General features: G+C 45.3%; 1 long non-coding RNA gene across 1 annotated transcript; it reads right to left on the reverse strand.

Annotated features, from left to right (window-relative positions):
* Positions 1-994: 994 nt before the first annotated feature.
* On the reverse strand, positions 995-25418 carry LOC147576860 (uncharacterized). Its single transcript, XR_015241211.1, has 3 exons — positions 24261-25418; positions 13058-13155; positions 995-2095 (listed from the first exon to the last, which is right to left on the reverse strand). It is a non-coding gene; the product is annotated as an uncharacterized LOC147576860 (long non-coding RNA).
* Positions 25419-25437: the final 19 nt, after the last annotated feature.

The following is a 25437-nucleotide window of genomic DNA, read 5'->3' on the forward strand; positions in this document are numbered from 1 at the left end:
CTCTTATCATTTATTACCAAGTATATTTCCCAGTTTTTAACCATATAAATTAGCAAAATCTTGTTATTATTTTTGTTACTTCCACGGATTGAGTTTGTAATTGCCTCCCTGCCATACCCAAGGATTTGACTTTAATTACAGATCTGAAGACAATACAAGGCGGTTAGTATAGCCCATGAAGACAAAATGTTACCTCTAAGGTAACATCATGCAGGAACAGACTCAATGAAGAAGGGAAAAAGTCCCTCCTGCTGCTGAAACTTTGGGAATTGAGATGCTCTCAAATGTCCCCATACCAATTCGTGCCTCACTCTTTCCCAGTCAGTGTCCTAACTTCCACATAAGAATCCGCTTAAAGCAATGAATTCAACCTATTTTAGAATTCGGCGTTCCATTGTGAATTTTATTTTCAGCTATTTCAACGCTGTGGCTGCAAGAGATAGCATAGAAACTGATTACAGGATAGTCTCATATGCTTTTCACTTTTAACACTTTCTTTGTTTAAAACATCCAACAGAGTTAGAAGCATCAAGCTCAGTCCACAGTACTTACATTTCTCAGGCCCTCCAACATGAAGGCCACCAAAGCCTTGGGTTGGTAGGTTATGGGACAGTTTACATAATTGTTTCATCACTGTTCCTCCTAGGCTACCAGAGTCCCCTCCTCTAACACCAACTAAACAATCATTGCCTTACATTCAAATCCAACCGCTTCAGATAACCAACTGTCAAGTCCCCATTTCCTTGAACGTTTATTGCTGGTAACCATTCCAAGTACCAATCAGTGCATCTGTCAGGGTCTTTATTTTTTATTTTTATTTTTTTTTCAATATATGAAGTTTATTGTCAAACTGGTTTCCATACAACACCCAGTGCTCATCCCAAAAGGTGCCCTCCTCAATACCCATCACCCCCCCATCAACCCTCAGTTTGTTCTCAGTTTTTAAGAGTCTCTTATGCTTTGGCTCTCTTCCACTCTAACCTCTTTTTTTTTTCCCCTTCCCCTCCCCCATGGGTTTCTGTTAAGTTTCTCAGGATCCACATAAGAGTGAAACCATATGGTATCTGTCTTTCTCTGTATGGCTTATTTCACCTAGCATAACACTCTCCAGTTCCATCCGTGTTGCTACAAACGGCCATATTTCATTCTTTCTCATTGCCACGTAGTACTCCATTGTGTATAGAAACCACAATTTCTTTATCCATTCATCAGTTGATGGACATTTAGGCTCTTTCCATAATTTGGCTATTGTTGAGAGTGCTGCTATAAACATTGGGGTACAAGTGCCCCTATGCATCAGTACTCCTGTATTCCTTGGGTAAATTCCTAGCAGTGCTATTGCTGGGTCATAGGGTCTATTTTTAATTTTTTGAGGAACCTCCACACTGTTTTCCAGAGTGGCTGCACCAATTTGCATTCCCACCAACAGTGCAAGAGGGTTCCCGTTTCTCCACATCCTCTCCAGCATCTATAGTCTCCTGATTTGTTCATTTGGCCACTCTGACTGGCATGAGGTGATATCTGAGTGTGGTTTTGATTTGTAGTTCCCTGATGAGGAGTGACGTTGAGCATCTTTTCATGTGCCTGTTGGCCATCCAGATGTCTTCTTTAGAGGAGTGTCTATTCATGTTTTCTGCCCATTTCTTCACTGGGTTGTTTTTTGGTTGTGGAGTTTGGTGAGCTCTTTATAGATTTTGGATACTAGCCCTTTCTGTCAGGGTCTTTAAATGCAAACAGTAGAAGTAATTCTGGCACTTTAAGCTAAAAAAAAAAGTTTTATGAATACCAGGTAGCTCATCAAATCTCCTGGAGGTCAAGAGATCTAGATCCTGAAGGTAAGCAGCAAAAACAATGTCCATCTGCTTAGTCTCCCAACAGTTTACAGCCAGAAATTCCACCATTGCCACTCCTGAAGATATGGAGACTTCTGCTACCATGGCTGCTTGAGGATTGATCACTCATGTATAGCTCTCTCCTCATATTTGTTACTTCTGAATCAAAGTCTCATGAGGGTGTGTCTGATTGCCAGAATCTAGACCATATGATTGCACCATAGCTGGGTGAGGTCTGCAGTTGTGAATTTTCCAGCTTCTACCTTGGGGAGAGAGGATTCAGAATACAGTAAGTTACCAAAATGTAAGAAGGAATTGAGAGTTATAGGATGACCACAAATAAATAATTAATGTTCACTACACAAGATTGTAATTTATAGCCATTTATACCCAGAGTGCACAATTATGAGTTAATGCACACAGATACACAATTTCAGTTGCCCAGAGATCTCTGAGATTTAAGGATCAGTAAAAACCTCAATCTAGATCTTGTATCCATATAGGACTTTCTGCCACTAAAATGGAAGTTCGTGTGATCTAGAAAGAAGCCAAATTAGCCCACAACGCAATCTTGCCTAAGACAAGAAGGCTAGATCTAGTGCCAAGAATGCCCCTCCCTCCTGGAAATTCCAACACTCTATCACCGTGCAACATGCTTCAGTGACCCTTGCTGCAATCTTGCGTACTGGTCCCTCTATTTATAAAGTAGAATTTCTGGGTAGAAGAGCCTTGGCGAATGTCAGGTTGCCTCTGTGCCAGGATAGGATTAAGGTTCTCTGCATCTTGGTCACACCAATCACTCCCAGAAGAGACATAGGCAGGCTGTGGCTAAAATTAAGTGTTCAGCCCCACCTGACCCCCCAGTAGACAGCCCATCATGCCCACTTTTGGAATAGCTAATGTTCCCTGCCTCTTCTGGGGATCAGGTGGCTGAGGACTGCAGCCAAGGTTCTTCTGTATGGTGATGTGGACTCCACGGTTCGCAGCGGAAGCGATATCACCTGGGATTAAAGGATTGCCGCCTCTTTAAATCTGATCTCTCTCAGAATTATTAGTAGGCTGTTCTCTGGCCCCATTTCTCTGTCGTCGTTCATTCAGGACAATAATTTGATCCAGAGGAATAGATGTCTGGGTTCAGGGGGATCGTTTCAAGCCAGGAGAGCTATGTGGGAAGATCATCATTAAGTAGACACATTCATCAAAAACCTGATTACCAGCTGCTCTGCCTGGATTCTGCCGAAAAAGGGGGCACATCCCCTGCTTCGAGGGCATATAACTCAGCACAGACATGGGGGCTCAGATGGGTCTGTAAAGGACAGACACATGGCAAAAAGAGCACGGAGCTGACTCACAGCCAGGCCACAAAATATGGTGCTGACATCAAACCCACTGCTGTCCACCTCCGTGCAGGTCCTCATTACCTCACCCTGGAGCTATGTGAGCAGCCTCCTCCCTGCTCTCTTTGCCTTCCAAGGCTCCCTTCCTCCACCCACTCTGAGCACCTGTAACTCTTCTCAAAAACCTCCAGGGGCTCCCCTTGTTCCCATAAGCCCTTCTCAATCTTTTCGTAAAAAAAAAAAAAAAAAAAAAAATTTACAGCTTTCTACAACATGGAAGTCGTACTGTGCGATCTGCTTAAAATAGCCAAAAGCTAGGGGCGCCTGGGTGGCGCAGTCGGTTAAGCGTCCGACTTCAGCCAGGTCACGATCTCGCGGTCCGTGAGTTCGAGCCCCGCATCAGGCTCTGGGCTGATGGCTCGGAGCCTGGAGCCTGTTTCCGATTCTGTGTCTCCCTCTCTCTCTGCCCCTCCCCCGTTCATGCTCTGTCTCTCTCTGTCCCAAAAATAAATAAACGTTGAAAAAAAAAAAATAGCCAAAAGCTACTTATGTAAGAGTCAGGAAATCTTGTGTATTAAGTTATATTTTAGTAATCCAAACAGCATCCACATCGATTCTAAATAACACATATTTAGGTGAGACATTATTTGTTCTGCCCAAAGACAATTATTACTGCATATTAGGATTTCAGTAATTCTCCTTTTCCTGCTCCGTGCTTCCTTGAAAGTTCTGTTTTCAGTAGAAGGTTCAAGTTTGTCACAATGTAGCCACCACCTACCTTTCTGAGCAGAAACCCCATGACTCCATTTTATGGGCCATTTATCCCATTTCATCCACCTGTCATTCCAAACACTTGCTTCTCTACTTCCACACCTTTGCTCACACTTTTCTTGCCCTGAAGGCCGTTTCATACCCCTCTCCCTCCATCATCATCTGCCCAAACCCTCTCAATTGTTTGAGGTATAATTTAAATGCCACCTACTATCAGAATAACCTGCAGGTCTTTTTTTAAAAAACATGGATTCCCTGGGGCATCTGGATGGGTCAGTTGGTTAAGCATCCAACTTCAGCTCAGGTCATGATCTCACGATTCATGAGTCTGAGCCCCACATCAAGCTCACTGCTGTCAGCACAGAGCCCCTTCGGATCCTCTGTCCCCCTCTCTCTCCGCCCCTCACTCGCTCACACTCTCTCAAAAGTAAATAAAACATTTAAAAAATAATTTTAAAAAATGAAAACATGGATTCCCCAGGCCCTCATTTTCTAGTTCCTCAGTTCTGGGACAAAGCCCAAGAATCTATTTTTTATTGTCCCAAATGATCCTTACATCCCACAGATTTAGGGAACCACCCACTAGGGCTATGGATCCTAAACTCTTAGATTTCACAGACCAACAAGATTTGCACATGCATGTGTGCACGCACACACAAACGCAACAAAGGACTCAGACTAGGCTGCCGACTTTATATTTTGTTCAATAGGATATTATAAAACATCGGGAGAAAAGCACATCACTTTTCATGTCTCCTGAATAAAGCCGTCAGCCCATAAGCATTACCTGGTGGGACCTGAGCATGGGCTCAGCCCTTGCCCAGGTACTTGGGGGGTGTGGGAAATTATAGGATGGTCCCTACCTGAGGGGCCTATAGCCTGGGAGGGTTGCGGGGGGAGGAAGAGGGTAAGAGTCATCAAACTGAAGAACAATTCAAGTCCATTTCCATCAGTGCTAGAGAAGGTCGGAGCTGGAGCTGGCTCCGTGAAGCCAGGGCCACAGGGGAGGACTTCACAGCAAGGGTGGAACGCAGCCGAAGGAACCGAAGGGAGGAAGGAGAAGGATGCGATGGTGAGGGGCAGCCTGCATGAGAACCTCGAGCCCAGAGGAATTTTGTCTCCTCAAGAGAGAACTTCACTAGCCTTGCCCCCCATCCAAATAAACCAATTAGAAGGGAAATGAAGGCAGACATCAGTGTGATTAGCTGAGCTTTAAAAAACTGGGCTCAATAACTGCTGCGTCTATAATTTAGCAACCCATGTATAGTCTGCATAAGTGTAACAGAGCAGAAAGAGCAGGGGCCTGGATTCACCTCCCAACTCTTCTTGCACAGATTACATGACTACATGGAGCCTCAGCTTTTTCATCTGAATGATGGGAATAACATCTGCCTGCCTGGGTGTTGTTCTAATTAGGTAGGATGAGTGATTCAGCTCCACCATTATCCTTTCTATGAAACTTCTCCGTTCTCAGTCTCCTGATCCCATAGTTGGAAACAATCACTTCATGTTTTACACCCTATTGTGCTTTGTAGAGATTTACAACACATTTTTCCCAAGCTTATATCCCTCTACCAGACTAAGAGCTCCTTGAGAAAAGAACTGTATCTTACTCATGTTAAGTTCCAGTGCCTACTGCACTCTCAGCACAGCTAAAAACTCAATATATTTCTGAGAGAGTGAGAGAGCGTGCATGAGAGGGGGAGGGGCAGAGAGAGAGAGGGGGACAGAGGATCCCAAGTGGGCTCTTCACTGACAGCAGACAGCCCGATGCAGGGCTCGAACTCAGGAGCCATGAGATCATGACCTGAGCTGAAGTCGGACACTTAACCAACTGAGCCACCCCTGTGAACATATTAATTAATAATTATTAATTATGTGAATTAATTAATTAATTATTTTGTTGCTGTGGTTATTAGTTGACTCTTAGTCTTCTCTGACCACAACGCTGGTAGAGACCTCCCAGAGAATCTAGTCCAACTTGTTCCCAACACGTAATTATCTCTGCTCTCAGATAGATGGTTATCTGCCACGGAGACATGTCGGCGACAGCGTGCTCTCATTTCCAGATCATTGTAATAATTATGAAAATTGTTCTTGATTTGGCAGATTCCAGCTAGATGTGCAGAAAACCCATTTCTTCCTCTTCCTGGGAACACAGTAAGACTATATATCCTGGGTTTCTTTCAATGCGATGCAGAACGTGACTAAGTTCTAGCCACTCTTGGAAGAAGCTTATATCCTACTTCTGGGTCTGGGCCACTGAAACCTCTATTCTGTTCTCTGCCCCTCTTCTGCCAGATGGATGTAGAGGATGGAGAGAGGCATTAAGAGATGGGAGAGCCCTAGGAGACGTGAGCATACACTTCTTCAGAGAAGACATCCAGAGGGCCAACAGACAGCTGGAAAGATGCTCAACATCACTCATCATCAGGGAGATACAAATCAAAACTATAGTCAGATAGCACCTCACACCTGTCAAAATAGCTCAAATCAACAACACAAGAAACAACAGGTGTTGGCCAGGATGTGGAGAAAAAGAAACCTTCATGCACTATTGGTGCGAATGCAAACTCGTGTAGCCACTACAGAAAATGGTTATGGAAGGTTCTCAAAAGTTAAAAATAGAAGTACCCCTAGGATTCAGTAATTGCACTACTGGGTATTTGCCACCAAAATATAAAAACACTAATTCAAAAGAATACATGCGGCGCCTGGGTGGCTCAGTCGGTTAAGCGTCCAACTTCGGCTCAGGTCATGATCTCACAGTTTGTGGGTTCGAGCCCCGCATCGGGCTCTGTGCTGACAGCTCAGAGCCTGGAGCCTGTTTCAGATTCTGTGTCTCCCTCTCTCTCTGCAACCCCCCCCCCCACTTGCACTCTGTCTCTCTCTGTCTCAAAAATAAATAAACATTAAAAAAAAACTTTAAAAGAAAGAATACATGCGCCACTATGTTTATTGCAACATTATTTAGAATAGCTAAATTATAGAAGCGGCCCAAGTGTCCATTGATAGATGAATGGATCAAAAAGTTGTGGTATATATACATAATGGAATATTACTCAGCCATAAAAAGAATGAAATCTTGCCACTTGCAACAACATGGATAGAGGTAGGGAGTATAATGCTAAGTGAAATAAGACAGTCAATAAATAAGTCAGAGAAAGACAAATGCCATGATTTAACTCGTGTGGAATTTAAGAAACATAACAAAAGGGCAAAGGAAAAATAGAAACAAACCAAGAAATAGACTTGGAAGTATAGACAACAAACTGATGGTTACCAGAGCAGGGAGGGATGGGGGGATGGGTGAAATAGGTGATGGGGACTAAAGAGTATGCTTATCATGATGAAAAGAAAATTTTTAAAAATCTATTTGGGGGCCCCTGGGTGGCTCAGTCAGTTAAGCTTTTGATTTCAGCTCAGGTCATGATCTCGTGGTCTGTTGAGTTCGAGCCCTGTGTCAGGCTCTGTGCTGACAGCTCAGAGCCTGGAGCTTGTTTCAGATTCTGTGTCTCCCTCTCTCTCTGAACCTCCCCCGTTCAGCTCTGTCTCTGTCTCAAAAATAAACGTTAAAAAAAATAAAAAAAAGATTTTAAAAAATCTGTTTGAATAAGACAATAAAACCAAGCAAAAATTTTTTAAAAAGAGAGGGAGAAATGGCAGAGCCCCTAAAATGAGGTCCCTGATGCTCAGTTTGGAGGAAAGCTCCCCAGGAGAAGCACCTGACTAGGAATATGCACATTGGACCACTGTCGGAGCAAGAAGTGAATTTCACTGTGCTATGGAATAGAAATTTGGGGACTGCCTTGTAGAGCAACTAGCATAACTTAACTTGCATAAAACTTTGTACCTTGAAATAGAGTGCTGCCATTTCCTCCCCCCAAAAACCACTATGATATGTGACATTGGTTTAGCAGTGAGGTGACAAGAGAACTAGTAATAAAGGCTGGGAAAGGTATTTACAATGGCAAAATATTTGGTATAAACTGGCCTGTGCTAACTCAGAAAGCAGGCCTGTAGGTTCTAAGGGCACAGCTCCAGGGGTGATGGCCCAAAACAATCCATCCAAGTGTTAGTCTGCATTGGCTACTATGGGCTGCCTTCAATAAATATTGTAAGAAAGAGAGAAGTTCAGGAAAGAAATGGACCTTTAGTAAAGGCGAGATTGAGGGCCATGGGGCTTCTCACCCAAGCCTATTAGCACAGCTAGCTTCAAAGAAACAAATAAACTTGGTGAGGATGTAAAGTAACTAATCAAGGTTGAGCATTAAGCTTGGGAAAGAAATTTAGGTACAGTTACTGGCACATAGCACTGACTAGAAGCAAATAGAAAGGAATCCCAATAACGTTTTAAGGCTATTGTATTACCAAAGAGGTCACAAAACATACTAAAAAATCTTTAACTGTATTCTGACTCAAAACAGTCCTTGAGCCTCAAAACTTACACAAGAATGAATGTACATGAAGGCTGTACAGCCCCAAGGAAGCATCCTCCAAAATATCCACTTCAGATGTACTTAAGCGGACCCAGAAGAACCTTACCGGGGGTGGATTCAGAGGCTATAGAAAACAATGGACAAAAGAGACCCTCTCGAAGTAGATCAAGTCTCACCTAAGGAACATTTCTCCCTCTCCAAATCCCCTGCCTTAGTAGGGGGACTTCATAATGGCTCCCCAGCGTGCTTTTACCATTATTGTAGATCGGTGATTATTGTGTGTCTCCTACTCTCCCTTCTGTAAATAGGGTAACTTACTGAGGCTACCCAGTCACCATTCCATCATAGTCTGTTAGGGATACATGGATGCTTGGAGACTGAGGGCAGGCAGACAACTCATCTATTTAGTTCATAGATGTCCACACCACAAGACACCTCAACTGGACCTGCCAGAGAGATCTATGCAATATTTGGGAACAGTGGATTGGAGCAGAATGCAATAGCTGAGTTAGATTTGGGGTCGTTTTCTTTGAGGAGATCGGAGAAAATCTGTATATGGGAAGAAGAATTGAAAGAGTATTTGGTGACTATAAGGGCAGTCCATGGCAGAGATGGGGTCAATAATGAACAAACATATTTCCTCTTATTACTGAACTAGACTGTATTCTGCCATCTTCCTTACAATCAGTTTTGGCCTTATGGTTGAGTTCTAGCCCATAAAATGTGGTTAGAACTGATACACGCCATTTTCAAGGCTGGTCCATTAAACTTGCAATCTCCTGCAGCTGTCCCTCTTCCTGGTTTTGCTGCCCAAGCACGGGGCATGCAGGAGAGGGCTGTGGAGCCCTAAGGGATGCAGTCCACTTAGGAGCCTGGGTCCCTGCACCACCACTGGACGAGGGCTACAATGGTGGTCCAACCAGGAACACCCCATTGAATTGTTGCCATACCAAGAAATCACAGTTTTTATTTACAATTAAGCTATCAAAATTTAGGAGTTTGTTATATAAGTTGACCTACTTCTTTTTTTTTTTAAGTTTATTTACTCTGACAGAGAGAGAGAGAGAGAGGGAGAGAGAGAGCATAGGCAGGAGAGATGCAGTGAGGGGGGCAGAGAGAGAATCCCAAGCAAGCTCTGAACTGCCCCACGGAGCCCAATGTGGGGCTCGAACTCACAACCACGAGATCATGACCTGAGCTGAAACCAAGAGTCAGATGCTTAACTGACCGAGCCATCCAGGTGCCCCTTGATTAACTCACTCCTATCATACTAGCATCCCTCTTCCTTCCATGCACCAAGCCTTACTGAGTTACACAGAAAACAATAAATCTTCCAAGCTGGCAACTCACGGAAGACAACTGTCATAGCCCCGCCCATTGACTTTCCTTTTCCAGGTTTAATATCAAATGTTCTTTCATCTTTTTTTTTTTTTTTCATTCTTCGTGTTTTAAATATTCCTTCCCCTATGAATTTGAGAACAGATTCTTTGGGTCCGGCTAGAATGTTTTTAAATGGCTCCATGAAATTTCGGTTACATAAAACCTCCTCTCAAAAGATCATTTTATGATTTTACCCTCTTTATTTCCATTTGGAAAAATACCTGTAGGTTAACTGCCATCCTCCTAGTCAAATTGAAACAAAAACTGAGACACTGGACAAAACAGCATACAAGCTTTGGACGAATATAATTATGTTAGCTCTCGAAGATGCCCCGAAGAAGCTTGGGTTGATTCTTTTGCAAGTACGTCACATCCCCCAACCAACAGATATGATTCTTAAGTTATTCAGTGCTCTGAGTAGTCAAGAAACTGTAGTATACACAGGTAAAGAGCAAAGTGGTTGGTAGCAGGAATATCAGAGGGTTAGCTGTCTTCCAAAATCTCTTTTCCACTTCTTCCATAATTTAATACACTTTTAGTTGAGCACAAAGCTTATCAGACTGTGGCCACAGTTCCCAGCCTCCCTTACAGCTAGGAATGGCCATATGGCTACATTCCCACCAGTGAAAAATGCAAGTGAAGTGATGTCACCACTTCTGTGTCACTTGAATAAAAGGAATTATTTGCCTTCTACTTATTTCCTTCCCTTTCCCCCTTTCCCGGGAATATATAAAATTTGAGTTCTGGGGCCCCTGAGTGGCTCAGTCAGTTAAGCGTCCAGCTCTTGATTTTGGTTCAGGTCAGGATCTGGCTGTTCATAACATCGAGCCCTGTGTCAGGCTCTGCCCTGAGAGTGCAGAGCCTCCTTGGATTCTCTCTCTCCTTCTCTCTCTGCCTCTACCCCATTTGCATGTGCTCTCTCTCTCTCTCTCTCAAAATAAATAAACATTTTTAAAAAATAAATAAGTAAATAAAATTTGAGTTCTGTACAGTAGTCCCCGCTTTCCTGCAGGAGATATATTTCAAAACTTCCGGTGGCTTCCTGAAACCCCAAATAGCACCAAATCCGATATACACTATGTTTTTTCTTATGTGTAACACCTATGGTAAAATTTAACTTATGAATTAGGCACAGAAAGAGATTAACAATAAGTAATAAAAATAATTCCAATATACTGAAATAAAAGTTATGTAATGGGTTTTCTTTCTTTCCCTGAAAATACCTTATTGTACTGTTGTTATATTATTTTCAAGCCACATCAAATCAAACACCCTCATGAGAGATAGCAAAATTAACCCCCTCAGTAATGGGTGAGTACAATTAGCTAATAAGAAATGGTGTTTGCCACAAACTGATAGGATAGAGGTAATATATGAAATAAGAAGCATGAGGGGCGCCTGGGTGGCTCAGTCGGTTAAGCGGCCGACTTCAGCTCAGGTCATGATCTCGTGGTCTGTGAGTTCGAGCCCCGCGTCGGGCTCTGTGCTGACAATCTCAGAGCCTGGAGCCTGTTTCAGATTCTGTGTCTCCCTCTCTCTGACCCTCCCCCATTCATGCTCTGTCTCTCTCTGTCTCAAAAATAAATAAACGTTAAAGAAATTTTTTTTTTTTAAATTAAAAAAAAAAAAGAAATAAGAAGCATGAGGGGTAGAAAGGCTCCAGAATGCTCTCTGGGTTTCTGACCTGTATGACTGGTGGATGATAACGCCACTCACAGAGACACAGCATAATCTACCCTTTACTGGTTTTTTTTGTTTGTTTTTTTTTGTTTGTTTTGGTTTTGGTTTTTCAAGAAGGAAAAGAAGACCAAGTTTGGGAGAATCCCATGAGTTTAATTTTAATATGTTGAGTTTACGATGCATTTTTCAGCAACTAAGTGTAGATGTTAAGTAGACAACTGAATTATATTTGAAGTTGTGGATTTTTATGAGATGGACTTTAGCCAGGACACAGTGTTGCCAGAGCACCTGGGGAGGGGGTCCCAGACGAGTTCCAGGGCTCACCACTGACAAAATCCAAAGGCAGAGAGAGGAGTGGTGGGGAAATAAGAAAGGAAGTTATGTCAACGAGGCCAATACTGGGAAGACAGCAGACAGGTGTCTCAAAGACTGCCTCCAAAGTGCCAAGAGTACTTCCAGGTTTATAGAAGGAAAATGTGGGGCAAAGGTGGGCATGTGCATGTGGGCGGGAAAGGTCAGGTCGACCATTGTCTTGGGGTCAGTCACAGGAGGTCTTGCCATGTCAGGACAGTTGTCAGAGGAGGCGATTTTGGTTCCCATCAGGGGATGTTGTGCCCTCAGGATCTTCCACGTGAGCCAAGAGATCCCCTGGAAAGAAGAATCCAACTAGAAAGCTTAAGGTCAAAATGGAAGCAGCCAGAGTCTTCTCTTTAAGGATCAAGGAGGCAATACAGATTACAGAGAAAATAGGGGGTCTATGTAGAACCTAAAGATGCAAGAATGTAATGGCTTTGATAGATGAGGATGAGTCTAAAAGGAACTCATGAAAGGCATGTCAAAAGAGGGAGAGTGGAAGAGCATGGTGTCATCAAATTCAGAGAGAGAGGATCCAAGAATGAGGGAGTGGTCAAATATGTGGAAAGGCCAAGTAAGATGAATGCTTAGAATTGTTCACTGGCTTTAGAAACATAAAGGTCTTAGCTATTCTTTTTTTTATGTTTATTTATTTATTTTTGAGAGCAAGAGGGGGGGGAGGGGCAGAGAGGGAGAGAGAGAATTCCAAGCAGTCAGCTCAGAGCCTGATGCAGGGCTCGAACTCATGAACCAACCATGAAGCTTAGCCAACTGAGCCATCAGGCACCCCAAGTCTTAGCTATTCTTAATTAAAAAACTGGGGGCACCCGGCTGGTTCAGTAGATAGAGTGTGAGGTTCTTGATCTCTGGGCTGTGAGTTTGAGCCTCAAGTTGGGCATAGAGATTACTTAAATAAACTTAAAAAACAAACAAACAAACCCAAAAATGTCTTGAGTGAAGTGAGAGAACAGAAGCCGGATTGGAGTCAACTGACTAGTGGGGGGCGGGGAGAGTAAGCACAGGAACTGTGTGGCTGGAAGAGGAAAAAGGTCAGGAGCTGGAGACAATGGTATATTGAAAAATGGAAACAACCCAATTCAAATGGGCAAAAGGTTTACACAGACATTCCGCAAAAGGAGATACACAGATCACAGATAAGCTCAGGAAAAGATGCACAGCATCATTAGTCATTAGTGAAATGCATATGAAAACCACCGTGAAAAACCACAACACATCTATCAGAGTCACTAAAAGTAGGGGGCACCTGGGTGGCTCAGTGGGTTAATCATCCAACTCTTGATCTCGGCTCAGGTCTTGATCTGCTCAGGATCTTGAGTTCAAGCTCCACACTATGTGTGAAGTCTATTCAAAAAAGAAAAAAAAAGAGAATCACTAAAATTAATAAGAATGAACAATCAAGAAAGAATTCTTGAGATGTCTTCAGTGCAAAAAGAGTGACTTTTTAGAGCACAGGGGCAAGACTTGTGGGCAGCAAGAGCTGCATTGGGGTTACGAGGAGCGGTGGATTATATACTTTCAAAGCGGGGGTGGGGGGGTAGGGATAGTGTAAGTCTCTAAAGAATTTGGAGGCAAGGTTTCCAGGACCTTGAGGGGCTAGCTGTTGTTGGGGAAAGGTCATCCACCACTGTCTGGTAAAACCTTAGTCACAAGATCCTTCAGATGTATATCAGTGGTCCATATGCTCGGAGGATGATTGCTAACATGTATCTTGCAAAGGTAGAGATAAAGGAAGTTTCCAAAGGGATTTTTATGGGATCCTGGAGGTCAGGCTAATGTCAAGCTAAGGTTGCCTTTTGCCTCTAACAAAGTATTAACATGGGGGCAACTGAGCTCCTTGGAAGAAGGTCACCCTGCCTGTCCCAAGTCCTTGCCAATGGGCTAACTTATAAGGAAGTTTAATTTTTTTTTCTTTTGACTTTGTTCTCCACATCGGTGACCATCCTAAGTGTTGGTGAGGATGTGGAGGAATTGGAACTCTCACTCGTTGCTGGTGGGAATGTAAAATGGTACAACCACTTTGGAAAACAGTCTGACAGTTTCTTAAAAAATTAAACATAAGCCTTCCTTACGATCGAGCCTTTCCTAGGTACTTACTCATGAGAAAAGGGAGCAGACATCCACACAAAGACTTGTACATTAATGTTCTTTTCAGCTATATTTATAACGGCCGAAACCTCAGAACAACCCAAATGTCTAGCAATTAGTGAACAGATAAACAAATTTTGGTTTTGAATCACATTGGAATACTGCTCGGCAATTAAAAAGAATGAATTATTTATATACGACATGAATGAATCGCAAAATAAGTATGCTGAATGAAAGCCAGACAAAAGCATCTGAGTATTTGTTGGTTGATACCATCTATATAAATCTTTAGAAAACACAGACTAATCTCAAGTGACACAAGGCAGATCAGTGGTTGCCTGGGGAAGTGGGGCAGGAGCAGAGGATTAGCAAGGGGCGTGTGGAAATCTTTTGGGTGGTGGATATGGTTACTATCTTGATTGTGCTAATGGTTTTACATGTATATGCATATGTCAAACTTGTCAAATTATACACTTTATGTGAAACTTATTATTTGTCAATTGTGCCTCAGTAAAACTATTTAATAATAGATGCACAGTTGGAAGAGCTGAGAATGAGAAGGTATAAGCTACAGGAAAAGTTTCCAGAAGTGTGAGGTGGGCATCCGAAACACAGGTCAAAGAAGTAATTGTGCATAAGGGTAGGGACACTTCTTCAGTAACAAGAGAAAGAAAGGAGAGGCTGGGGACAGAGACAGAGGTTTGTGCCTTTGGGAGCAGGGTGTTGAGGGAGTCCCATCTAATAGCCTTTTTAAAAAATTTTTTTAATGTTTATTTATTTTTGAGTGAGAGAGAGACACACACACACAGAGAGAGAGAGAGAGAGAGAGAGAGAGGAGGAGGGGCAGAGAGAGAGGGAGACCCAGAATCCAAAGCAGGCTCCAGGCTCTGAGCTGTCAGCACAGAGCCTGACATAGGGCTCGAACCCACGAACAGTGACATCATGACCTGAGATGAAGTCAGAGGCTTAACCGACTGAGCCACCCAGGCATCCCTAAATGGCTTCTTTTTTTAGTGGAAAGTTGCATCATTGCAGATGCAACACAGTGTGTCTAATAAAAAGGAGAATGGGTTCTGGAAAGTGTTGAGAGCGCCGCCGAGGTTGCTCAGCACAAGTGAATAGTAGCACCCCTCTGCCCTTCCACAGGATTTCTTCCTACAGCATCTGAGGCTCTCATGCAGACATCAGGGAAGTAGAGAGAGCTTAATCACACGGGGTTGCAGATTTTGCTAAACAGTGATGATAGAAAGATAAGGGGGTTCAGGATATTCAGGAAATGCAGCACGAAACTTGTGGTGAATAAGGAGTAAAAGGAGGAAAGAAGAAAGCTAATAGTTTGTGAGAAAATAAACCTACAGAATGGAAGTCTGCTGGCATCTGAGAACAGTTGTAGGGGAAACAGTCGAAACAAGAATGGGAAGCATGGAAAGTCGTGACCAGAAAGTGCAGAGTAAAATGTTTGAATTAGTCACTTTCAAGGTAGGTAAGCTTGGGATGGTGACAAGGTTCATGATGTGACTGGATTTTTTTTTTAAGTTTTATTTATTTATTTTGAGAGACAGAAAAAAAGAGAGAGAGCAAGCATGAGAGCACAAACAGGAGATGGGCAAAAAGAGAGGGAGAGAGAGAATCCCAAGAAGGCTCCTCACAGAGCCGGAGGTGGGGCTTGAACTCATGAACTGTGAGATCCTGATGTGAGCCGAAATCAAGAGTTGAATGCTTAACCTACTGAGCCACCCGGGTGCCCCACAATGTGACTGTTGAGGTAGGACAGTGAGGATGCTTGGTGGGGGGAGTTGAGAAAGTCCATTTGGATGTGTTATTGGGGAAATTTTCTGGATTTTGCAGATTGCCTCACTGGAGCATCATTTCTCTGTCCCTTGATTTCCTATAAATTAATGTTTTGAGGTAGGAGCTCGATCGGGTTCAGATTCGATTTTTTTTTTTTTTTTTTTTTTTGTCTTTTGCAAGATTCCCTCGTAGATAGTGGCTTTTATCAGGATACACATATCTGCTTGTGTCTCATTCTGCAATACTAGCATACTTTGGTGGACTTCACCCAGATTCATTCATTCCAGGGGGTTCTGAATATGGTGAGTATGGTGACATTCGAAATCAGTCATTCCTTGTTTACTTACTATTTTCTCTAAAGAGAAACTTCCCTCACCAATTATTTCATTACCTAGAGGCACAGTTCATATAGGGTAAATGCTCGATGCTTTCCCTTTATTTACCAGTTTTTTTTTTTAATTTTTTTAATGTTTTTTTTTTTTTTTTAATTTATTTTTGAGACAGAGCATGAACAGGGGAGGGGCAGAGAGAGAGGGAGACACAGAATCCGAAGCAGGCTCCAGGCTCTGAGCTGTCAGCACAGAGCCTGACGCGGGGCTCGAACTCATGAACCATGAGATCATGACCTGAGCCGAAGCCGGACGCTTAACCGACTGAGCCACCCAGGCGCCCCTATTTACCAGTTTTCAAAAGCATGAGTTGGTTTCCTGGCAGCCGTTCAAAGGTGATGAAGTGGTTTTATTTTTTAACTTCTGAACACATGGATTTATACATATCTGATGTACTTCAATCCATTGCAGTTATTCTTACTGACACTCGCATGGCCCCACTTGGAGTCAGTGGAAGTCTCAAGTTAGCCCCCATATCTTTTTTCTTTTTTAATGTTTATTTATTTATTTAGAGAGAGAGCGCGAGCACAAGTGGGAGAGGGACAGAGAGAGAGGGAGAGAGAATCCCAAGCAGGCTCCGCACTGTCAGCACAGATCCCGACATGGGGCTGGATCTCAGGAACCCTGAGATCATGACCTGAGCCATGATCAAGAGTTGGACGCTTAACCAATTGTGTCACCCAGGTGCCCCACCCCCTAGATCCTTTTGACATGACCCAGTGATGTTTGAAAGCTTCACTGCCTTCTAGTACAAGACATTCTAAACCAACCTTATGCAATTTCTGCCCCAGACCTAGAATGAGTCATTTCCAGGGATTCCTAGTTCCTTTTAGTGGAAAATAAAATTTTGAGATCATGATTTGGTGCCAGGAGTTTCCACTGCTACTGAGCTAAACCATTGTTCTCGGTCTTTTCCAAAAGCAGCTAGGAAACACTTTTTTTTTTTTTTAAGTTAATATACATCATGAGTTCACTCTGATGTCAATACATTCCTAGCAACAATATATCCAATTTGCAAATAAATTGCAGGTGAGGGAAAAAGAAATGGAAGAGAAATCTACAGACAAAAAAAGAGCTTAAGGGACACACCAGCTCTTAAACTCAGACCCCCATTTATATGCTAAAAAGGTTAAAAGCTGGGCATTTCCCTTCATATACTCCTATTCCCCAAAAGAGAGTCAGATTCTTTTAGCTCCAAGAATATGGCCCCAAATAACTTTAAACTAGTACTTTTTTTTCCAGCATACGTAAAATAATATGTAAAAATTTTAAAGACCCCCTTTGAGCACATATTTATAAATTTCAAAAGATGTAAAATACAAGGTAAATTGAACACTGGAGACTCATGTGAGTTAAACTCACAAAAATTCTCTTATGCTATTTCTGTAAATACTGTAAATGTTTATGAGAGAGAGAGAGAGAGAGAGAGAGAGAGAGAGAGAGAATGAGTGGGGGAAGGGTAGAGATAGAGGGAGACACAGAATCTGAAGTAGGCTCTAGGCTCTGAGCTGTCAGCACAGAGCCCAACACGGGGCTCGAACCGACAAACCACAAGATCGACCTGAACTGAAGTTGGATGCCCACTCAACAGAGCGACCCAGGCGCCCTATGTATCAGCCTGTGTTTTAAATAATTACAACTTACCGGTGTAAAACCAGCTGGATTCTGGAAAGTAAATCTTGTACAGCACCTTCAGTATGCAGAAGCCTTTTTTAGAAAGATACACTCACTGAATTCTTTGACGGTCATGACCGCACACACGTGTTCCAGGGTGCAAATAGGCAGAGCAGCCTTGATAATAAAAGGAAATGTTTGCCATCCTTAGAAAGGGATACAAAACAACCAGCTCCAACACACCTCAAGCTTTTGTATGTGTAAATGAACACCGCCTCTTCATGTTTGCATGCTGAACATCTGCTTTGATTGTACATTGTATCTGTGTAACTATGCAGAGGGTCATAGTGACTTTCTCATACGGAACTGATTTACATTGAACACAAACTTCAAATTAAAAAACAATTGGCTGAAAGAGAAACCAAGAAGAAGAAGAAGAGGAGGGTGGCAGGAAGCAGGAAAAGGAAGACTGGTTCTAGGGTCTCGGAGGGGCGGGAGCGTGATGATCTGGGTCCATGGCCGAGGCTCCAAGGCTGGCTTTGACCTCAGAGGTCACTCCAAGAGCTGCCGAGAAAGAGCGGCAGCCGCATTCAGAGCTAGAACAGAGGACTCAGTCTTCTAAGCAGCTTCTACCAAGTATCTTCAAGCTTCTACTTGTAAGGCTCCCATTCTGGGTTGGAAGCCAATGTCAGCTAGCACTCCTTGGCATTCCAGAGTGAGGATGCTGCCCGGTTATTGTGCCTCAGACGTGACCCCTTCCTCTGAGCCTCCTCCTGGTGCCAGCATCCCTTTCCCAGGTCACTGCAAATGACAATGCAGTACAACAACTATACCCAAGCCTGTGGATACGTAACAGAAAAGGTGGGAGGGGGGCTGGACTTATTGCTGGTGTGAGTGGGTAGATGGAGGGCTTGACCATTCACGGTTAAGAGCTGTTGTCTGCACCCCAAACGCGAGGCCATGCTGTGAAAGATACCCCAGGTTACAGCAGGATGAGAACAGGGCCAAGGCACCTGTAGGGGAAGCTGGGAGACAAAGGAGTCTGCCTACCTCCCTGCTTTGCCCTGAGATCAGGCTCAGTCAACTCAGCCTTGGTCTAAGTAAGGCAGGCCCGGTTCAGGGCTGAGAAGTACACTCCCAGGGGTGTCAGGCAGCTGCCTGAAGTGTTCCCCACGTTGTCTCGGCTTTCCCATCTCTGAAGTGGAGCTGGTAATAGTGCCTGCTTCACGGGGCTACTGAGATGATCCAATGTGATGATGCAAATGTCCTGGTGACAGGGCCTGGCGAATAGTCAGGGTGCATAAAGACGCCAGGCCAGAGTCTCGCTACGTTCAGCAAAGCTACGCGTGTTTCAGGAGCCAGGTGCTGGGGAAGAAACCCTGGCAGAACCAGGAGGGCTCGGATCAAGGACATTGTCGAAGGATCCCCAAACGGCAGGGACTCAGCCCAACATGCCTGGAGGTTCCTGACAACCATTTTGAGCAGGTGCACAGCCACCATGCAGCCGCCCCAAGCGGTCTGCTCCTGGGCAGCGGGGACAAAGAATGAACTCTAGACCCCTAAGTCCCGCAGGAGAGAAGACACACGTCTTGACGGACAGGGTGAACTCAAGGCAACTCTGAGGGCCCTTGTTACATTCTTGAGCTCCAGGAGAGGCCGCGGCTTGGGTTTCGGTTGTTCTTGGCCTCCTCACTGACCTGGGGCACTATTTCCTCCTCCTTTCCTCGGCCCCATTCCTCCCCACCTTCTTTTAAAAAAAGGCTTAAAGGGTTTTGTCAGTGAATGATCTTATTCATAAAGCAGGCGTGATGACAGTTTGCAGAGCTAAATGGGCACTTAACTGCGTGTCTAATAAATCGGCAACAAAAATAAACAGAAGGGAAGCGGGTTTGGGAAAGAAAGGAGGTCAGGTATGAAAGGAGCCTGTCACAGTGATTTACCACCACCCCCTCAGCAGTCAGTGGCGGCCTCGTCCCCACCCAGCCACCGTGGACTTGGAGATATGAGAGGCTGACTGGGAGCCCTGGGTAGAGGCCACTCCAGGGCACGGCCGGGTGGGCACAGCCAGGTGGGTGGGAGAAGACACAGGAAAGGCCACTGGCATCCACTGCCCACTGGGGAGGCAAGTGTGGAAGGCAAGGAGATGAAGGCAGGCTGGAGTCAAGCATCCTCCTTTCAGCATCTGCGCCCGGATTACAGATGGAATGACCAGCCCCAAACCACCCAGGATTTGGGTGACAATCCAGGATTAAAGGCACATTCAGGTGAATCTAGCAAACACCTGTTGTTCCAGTGTTAATCACCCTTCCAGGTGAACAAGGGGCCTACTTAAAATATTAACACCCCCCCCCCCCCCACCACCCTTAGTGGAACTAGCCTGGTGAGGACACTAAATCACCTTTCTTGCCCTGGAAGAATGCCATCTCGCAGGGAAGGGCAGGTGTAAATACCTCAAAACTCTTTTTGGAATCCCTGCTGCTTTTCCAAACCCAGTAAAGTAGGAGTTTCTCCAACAGGATTTTAACTTATTTGAGGGCAGGTCCCTGTTCCTTTGTACCCTGTCCCCCGCTGACCCCACATTAGCACGGTATTAGGCACAGGAGAGATGCTGAGCAAACATCTGAACTGTGGCTAGTGCTACTTAAGGAGACAGAAGCCCAGAGCACTCTGCTTCCAGAGGGCGGAGGACCCCAGCACTGGCCTCCCATCCGGCTGGCTCGGGGCCCTCTCTCAAATGACTGCTGTCTTTCTCAGTTTCTCCCTCTGTGGGCGGAAAGGATGTCTCTGGCTACTGCCCATCCCAAAGTTTTAGATTTGGCTGCAGTCCTCAAAGCTGAGCCCCTGGGTACACTGCAACCTTCCCACCATAGCCCTCCCAGGCATACTTTAGGATGCACTCACCTTCCTTTAGCCATTTCTCCATATTACCTTGTGAATGAATCATCAGGTCAAACAACTTCACCAACCCACCAGCAGCTACTAGATTTGATTTTGGTATAGATGGGATTTTAATTTTTGTTTTAGACCAGTGTCTCAGTAGGCATTCTCTTCCTCTCAGACTGCCCCCTGCAACACTGCCTGTGATCTCCTTGAGGAAAATTCTTCTGAGGGTATTTTCCTCAGAGCCCTGTCAATACTTCTTCTAAAAGAATTAGCAAAATGGGGGAGGGAGGGGATAGATTGACCTTTGACCATGAGCCAAGTATGGGCTCCTGATCATTCTTTGCCCACTTTGGTCCTGGGGAAATGGGCCAAGCATTGCTTCCCTTGGGTGATGGGAATGTTTCCATGGACACCAAAGATCTTTTCCTCTGCCTTCTCTCTTGTGTCGGAAAAGTGCTGGCATCTCTCGGCCCTAAAGCCAATGAGTGTGGCTCTAACAATGGCCAATGACCAGGAGAGTTGCTTCATGATCTGGGACCACAAGGCTTTGTGACAGCGAGTTGTGCCCACCAGACCACTAAAAACCCAAAGCCTCTGGACATCTAAGGAAGATGTCGACAGGATACCAGGAGCCTCCAGATCCTCTCATTACGTACCCACGGGCCTTGGGACCCTCAGCACAGGAAAAGGAACTCAGAACAAGGAATTTAGGCTAATCCATGTCCTCTTTGGAAATATGGACCATGGTGTTGATGACAACAGGTGGATGAAGAGGAAGAGGTGGAAAGGAATGAACAGGTTAGACTGGAGAAGAGGTGAGGTAAATAAGGAGCAAGAAGACATGACTGAGAAGGGTAAGGGAGAGGGGAGCCAAGGCAGGTCAGAGAGAGGACATTGTCTCCTGGGCACAGAGCAGCTTGGGTACAGTCCCTCAGAGTGGGACTGAAAGAGAGAGAGAGAGAGAGAGGAGGGTGGCCTCTCTCTGGAAGATGCAACGGAGAAGAGAGGAGTGAAGGGGGTACCTACCCAGACAAAGAGCCACAGCAGCCCCTCAGGGCTTTAGGCAAACATAAGAGCAATTCAGTGAACAGAAATCCTGAGGAACAAGTTTGCCTTTTTTTTTTTTTTTTTTGGTACAAGGCAAATTTCAGCCCTCTAACCCAATAGCTCCTGCCCTTCAAAGATGGGCATGACATGATAGGGGTTAAGATTTAGGCGGCATCTACAGAAATTGCTGGGAGGATCAGGCAGTCACCTAACCTAAGAGGCTGGCCCAGGCAGGAGAGAGATGGGGGAGGACCCCTTTGGACAGTCTTTACTCCGGTCCTGCAAAGTCCCTGCTCATTTTCTGCTGAGTGGACAGCATGTGACCTGGCTGACAAAGCACAACCTGTTGAGGAAAAAGCTCCATACCCTGTAAGTCCAGCCCAGCCCAGCCCAGCCCAGGGCGTGGGGCAAGGCCGGGTGGAACCAAGTTGAAAGGTCATGAAAGGGACAGGGAACTTGAACCACCTGAGGAAGGGAAGAGGAGGTCACAGAGGTCCCCAGACCCCATCTCTAAGACAGCTCTAGACTGGACTAGTCTCTGAGGAAAACTTAAAACCAGCCTAGTGAGGGCTGGTTTCTGATATATCTCTTTGGACTAATTTAAGGACTACAGGCTCACAGCATGGAACCCATTTGGTTATTGTTTGAGTCAGGCCAGGTCTGAGCCTTATGTCTCAGCCAACCTTTGTAGACTACGTAGAAGCAAATCAGAGGGTACGGTGACCCAGAACCCCAACCCATTGTTAGGTACACACACTTGGGACACTTACTGAGAGTCTAGAACCTGCTCCAGGAATCCTTGCTCTCTAACATAAAAGATGCAAGGGTTTGGGAGCAGAGGCGGTGGCTTCCGGCAGCCTCACCTTAGGTAGCCAGGAAAGCCCCCAGCCCCTCCCTGCCTAGGACGAGGCTGACTTGTGGGGCACACTGCTGCTGAAACCCACCCCACCCCCTCCCCCGACAGCCCCTTGTGGCCTTGGGAGGGAGTGCTAACCTCTAAGGTCCCAGCAGGGAATCTGGCCCCTGAGCTGGTTCTCAGCATGGCTCTTGACCAGCTCTGTAACCCAGGGACAGAGATACAAGGTAACCTCTCTCTGGTTAATAGGCTTCCTATAAAACTGGAAGAAATAGCCCATTTCACAGCCTGAGGGGGCGGCATCAGCTAAAAGTGCTTGTGAAAGCATTCTCCGATGCTCAGAGACACTGAGAAGTAAGGGCCAAGGTCTCTGTGGTCTGCTTCCTTGTGTGGGCAGTTGGCCTCAGCTCTCTCCCTTCCTCTGGAAATTCTCAGAAAGCATCAGGTGGCCAGACCCTAGAATAAGACCCTGAACCCTCATGGTGTCACCATCCTGCACACCAGACAAGGGAGAGAATGCTTTCGTTTAGCAAAGGCCACACGGCCTCCTAGTCACCACACCTCAGACAACTTACGGAGTTGGTTTCTGGGTACCATCACATATCTTGGGAAGTAGAGGTAATATGGAAAAGACTAGAAGGAAAAGGGAAAGATGGAGGGAGAGCAGGACTTGGTGTGGAATCAATGCCCACTCTTCTCAAGGCCCAGCCCTGACCCATCTTGGAGTCACAGGGCAAGACTACACAGAGCTGAGGCCAGAGGACAAACCCAGGGCTCCCAAGTGGAGGTGACACTGGGCTCAAGGCTTCCAAAATACCAGGAAGATCATCAGAGGTCTTAAACCCTCCACTGAAATACCTCCAACCCCTAGAAACAATACAGATGACAGGCCAAGGACTAAGGGCCTCAAGTCAGAAACAGTGCCTGTGTGGGGCATCTGGGTGGCTCGGTTAAGCTTCCAACCTCGACTCAGGTCATGATCTCGTGGTTCATGAGTTGAAGCCCCATGCCAGGAGCGCTGTGCTGACAGCTCAGAGCCTGGAGCCTGCTTTAGAGTCTGTGTCTCCCTCTCTCTCTGACCCTCCCCACTCGTGCTCTGTCTCTCTCTCTCAAAAATAAACAAGAAAAAAAATTAAAGAAACAGTGCCTCTGTGTGTGTGTGTGTGTGTGTGTGTGTGTGTGTGTGCACATATCTGGTGTGATGACCGTCACTACCAGACACGTCAGAAAAGGACAGTATGAGGGGCACCTGGGTGGCTCAGTCGGTTGAGCTTCCGACTTCGGCTCGGGTCACAATCTCACGGTCTGCGAGTTCGAGCCCCACGTCCAGCTCTGTGCTGACAGCTCGGAGCCTGGAGCCTGCTTCGGACTCTGTGTCTCCCTCTCTCTCTGACCCTCCCCAGCTCATGCTCTGTCTCTGTCTCAAAAATAAATAAACATTAAAAAAAAAAAGAAAGAAAGAACAGTATGAGAGCCCTGGACAAGAGCCCGAAAACCACCACAGGAAAACAGCATCCAAATGAAAAGTTTTCTGGGATGGGGCTGAACAGGACAGTGCAGTTCCTTAGGAGTGAGACCAGACTGGCACAGGCCCACCCGCTTACTGTGCCCACGTGTATCCTCCGGCTCCCTGGGTCACCGCACGGTAGGCAGATCATAAAGCTGTACCTCGGGGTGGGCTAGAGGTGCAGGAGGCAGCTTTCTGCACGCACAGGGCGAGCAACCTCACACACGGCTGGGTGTGGTCTGCACAAACTGGTTCTCGGAGGCCAAATCCTTACCTCCTTTGTTCACAAGACGTAAGAAAAAGACTGCTTTCTTTTTGCTGATCTCAATAGCGAAGGGGATGAAAGCATTGCTTCGCCAAATCAAAGTCGCAGTCTCTCTCGTTGTCGGTGTTAATGGAGGGAAGCAGGCAGCCGGATTACCGAAAACAAGCAGATCCGTCCCACGTACCTTTGAAAAGAATTACGTGATTTGTTTCACAGAACAAGCAACACGTTTCGCTCCCTAGTGGAGGCCATGACTAAAAGCTGGTTTACGTTTCCCGAGCCCAGAGTGACTGAGGGATGGTGAGCTGCCAGCGTGCAGGGTGGGCGCTCTGCCCAGCAGGACATCAGCAGGGAGCGTGCAGGGAAATGCAGATCAAGGGGACCCCTGTGAGGTCAGGCCTCTGGGCCAGCGGGCGCGACAAAGAGATGGTCACAGTTCTTCAGCGAGTCTGGAGTCCCCTCTTTCCTGGTCTTACTGAAAGCTGGGGAATCATTTTAAATTTCGAATCGCAGAGCACATCTAGCAAGGAGCTCTCAAATCTCCTTTTGTTAAAAGTGGGAGAGCCCATCATCCAAATGATCCAATTTTAAACATCCATGTTTAAAGAAAGATAAACAAGAAACCAATAAAAATGGTTACCTATGCAGGGTGGAGGTGGGGAGCAAGTCTTTTTTTTTGGATTTTTGAAAGAAATACATTTATCATCTCTTCAAAAAAGTAAAGGAATGTTTACAGTTGGAAGGCTACAGTGTAAAGTGGCTGATGGCTGAGCGACTCTGGCAGAAGGCGGTGGGAGGGGTGGTGGGCAGAGCCCAATCTTTTATTTGACAGCGGGGGAAATTAAAGCCCAGGGAGCCGGGCTAGCTCTCTGGGTCTTTCTTTCCAGAAGACATATTCAGAAAGGGCTAAATATACTCCCCCGAAGAAACCAAACACCCAATCCTTTTGAAAGATTTATTTTTCATTAAAAAATAAAAGTTTTCTTAACATATCTGCGTTGCAGCTTCAGGGATGGCAACTCAAAAAAGCAAGAAAAACAAGGCGTATCCGTTCTCAGGTCACCTGACCATCTTGTAATGGGTACAAAGGCACACGAGTCTTCAAACAAACTTTATTCAGAAACAAGTCTAATAATTCAGAACTCCCTTCCCCCAACTTTTCTTTGTCCGCCCTCACCGGCCCCAC

Source organism: Puma concolor, chromosome D1, assembly GCF_028749965.1.
Source record: "Puma concolor isolate L17-30 chromosome D1, mPumCon1.1.hap2, whole genome shotgun sequence".
NCBI classification, from domain to species: domain Eukaryota; kingdom Metazoa; phylum Chordata; class Mammalia; order Carnivora; family Felidae; genus Puma; species Puma concolor.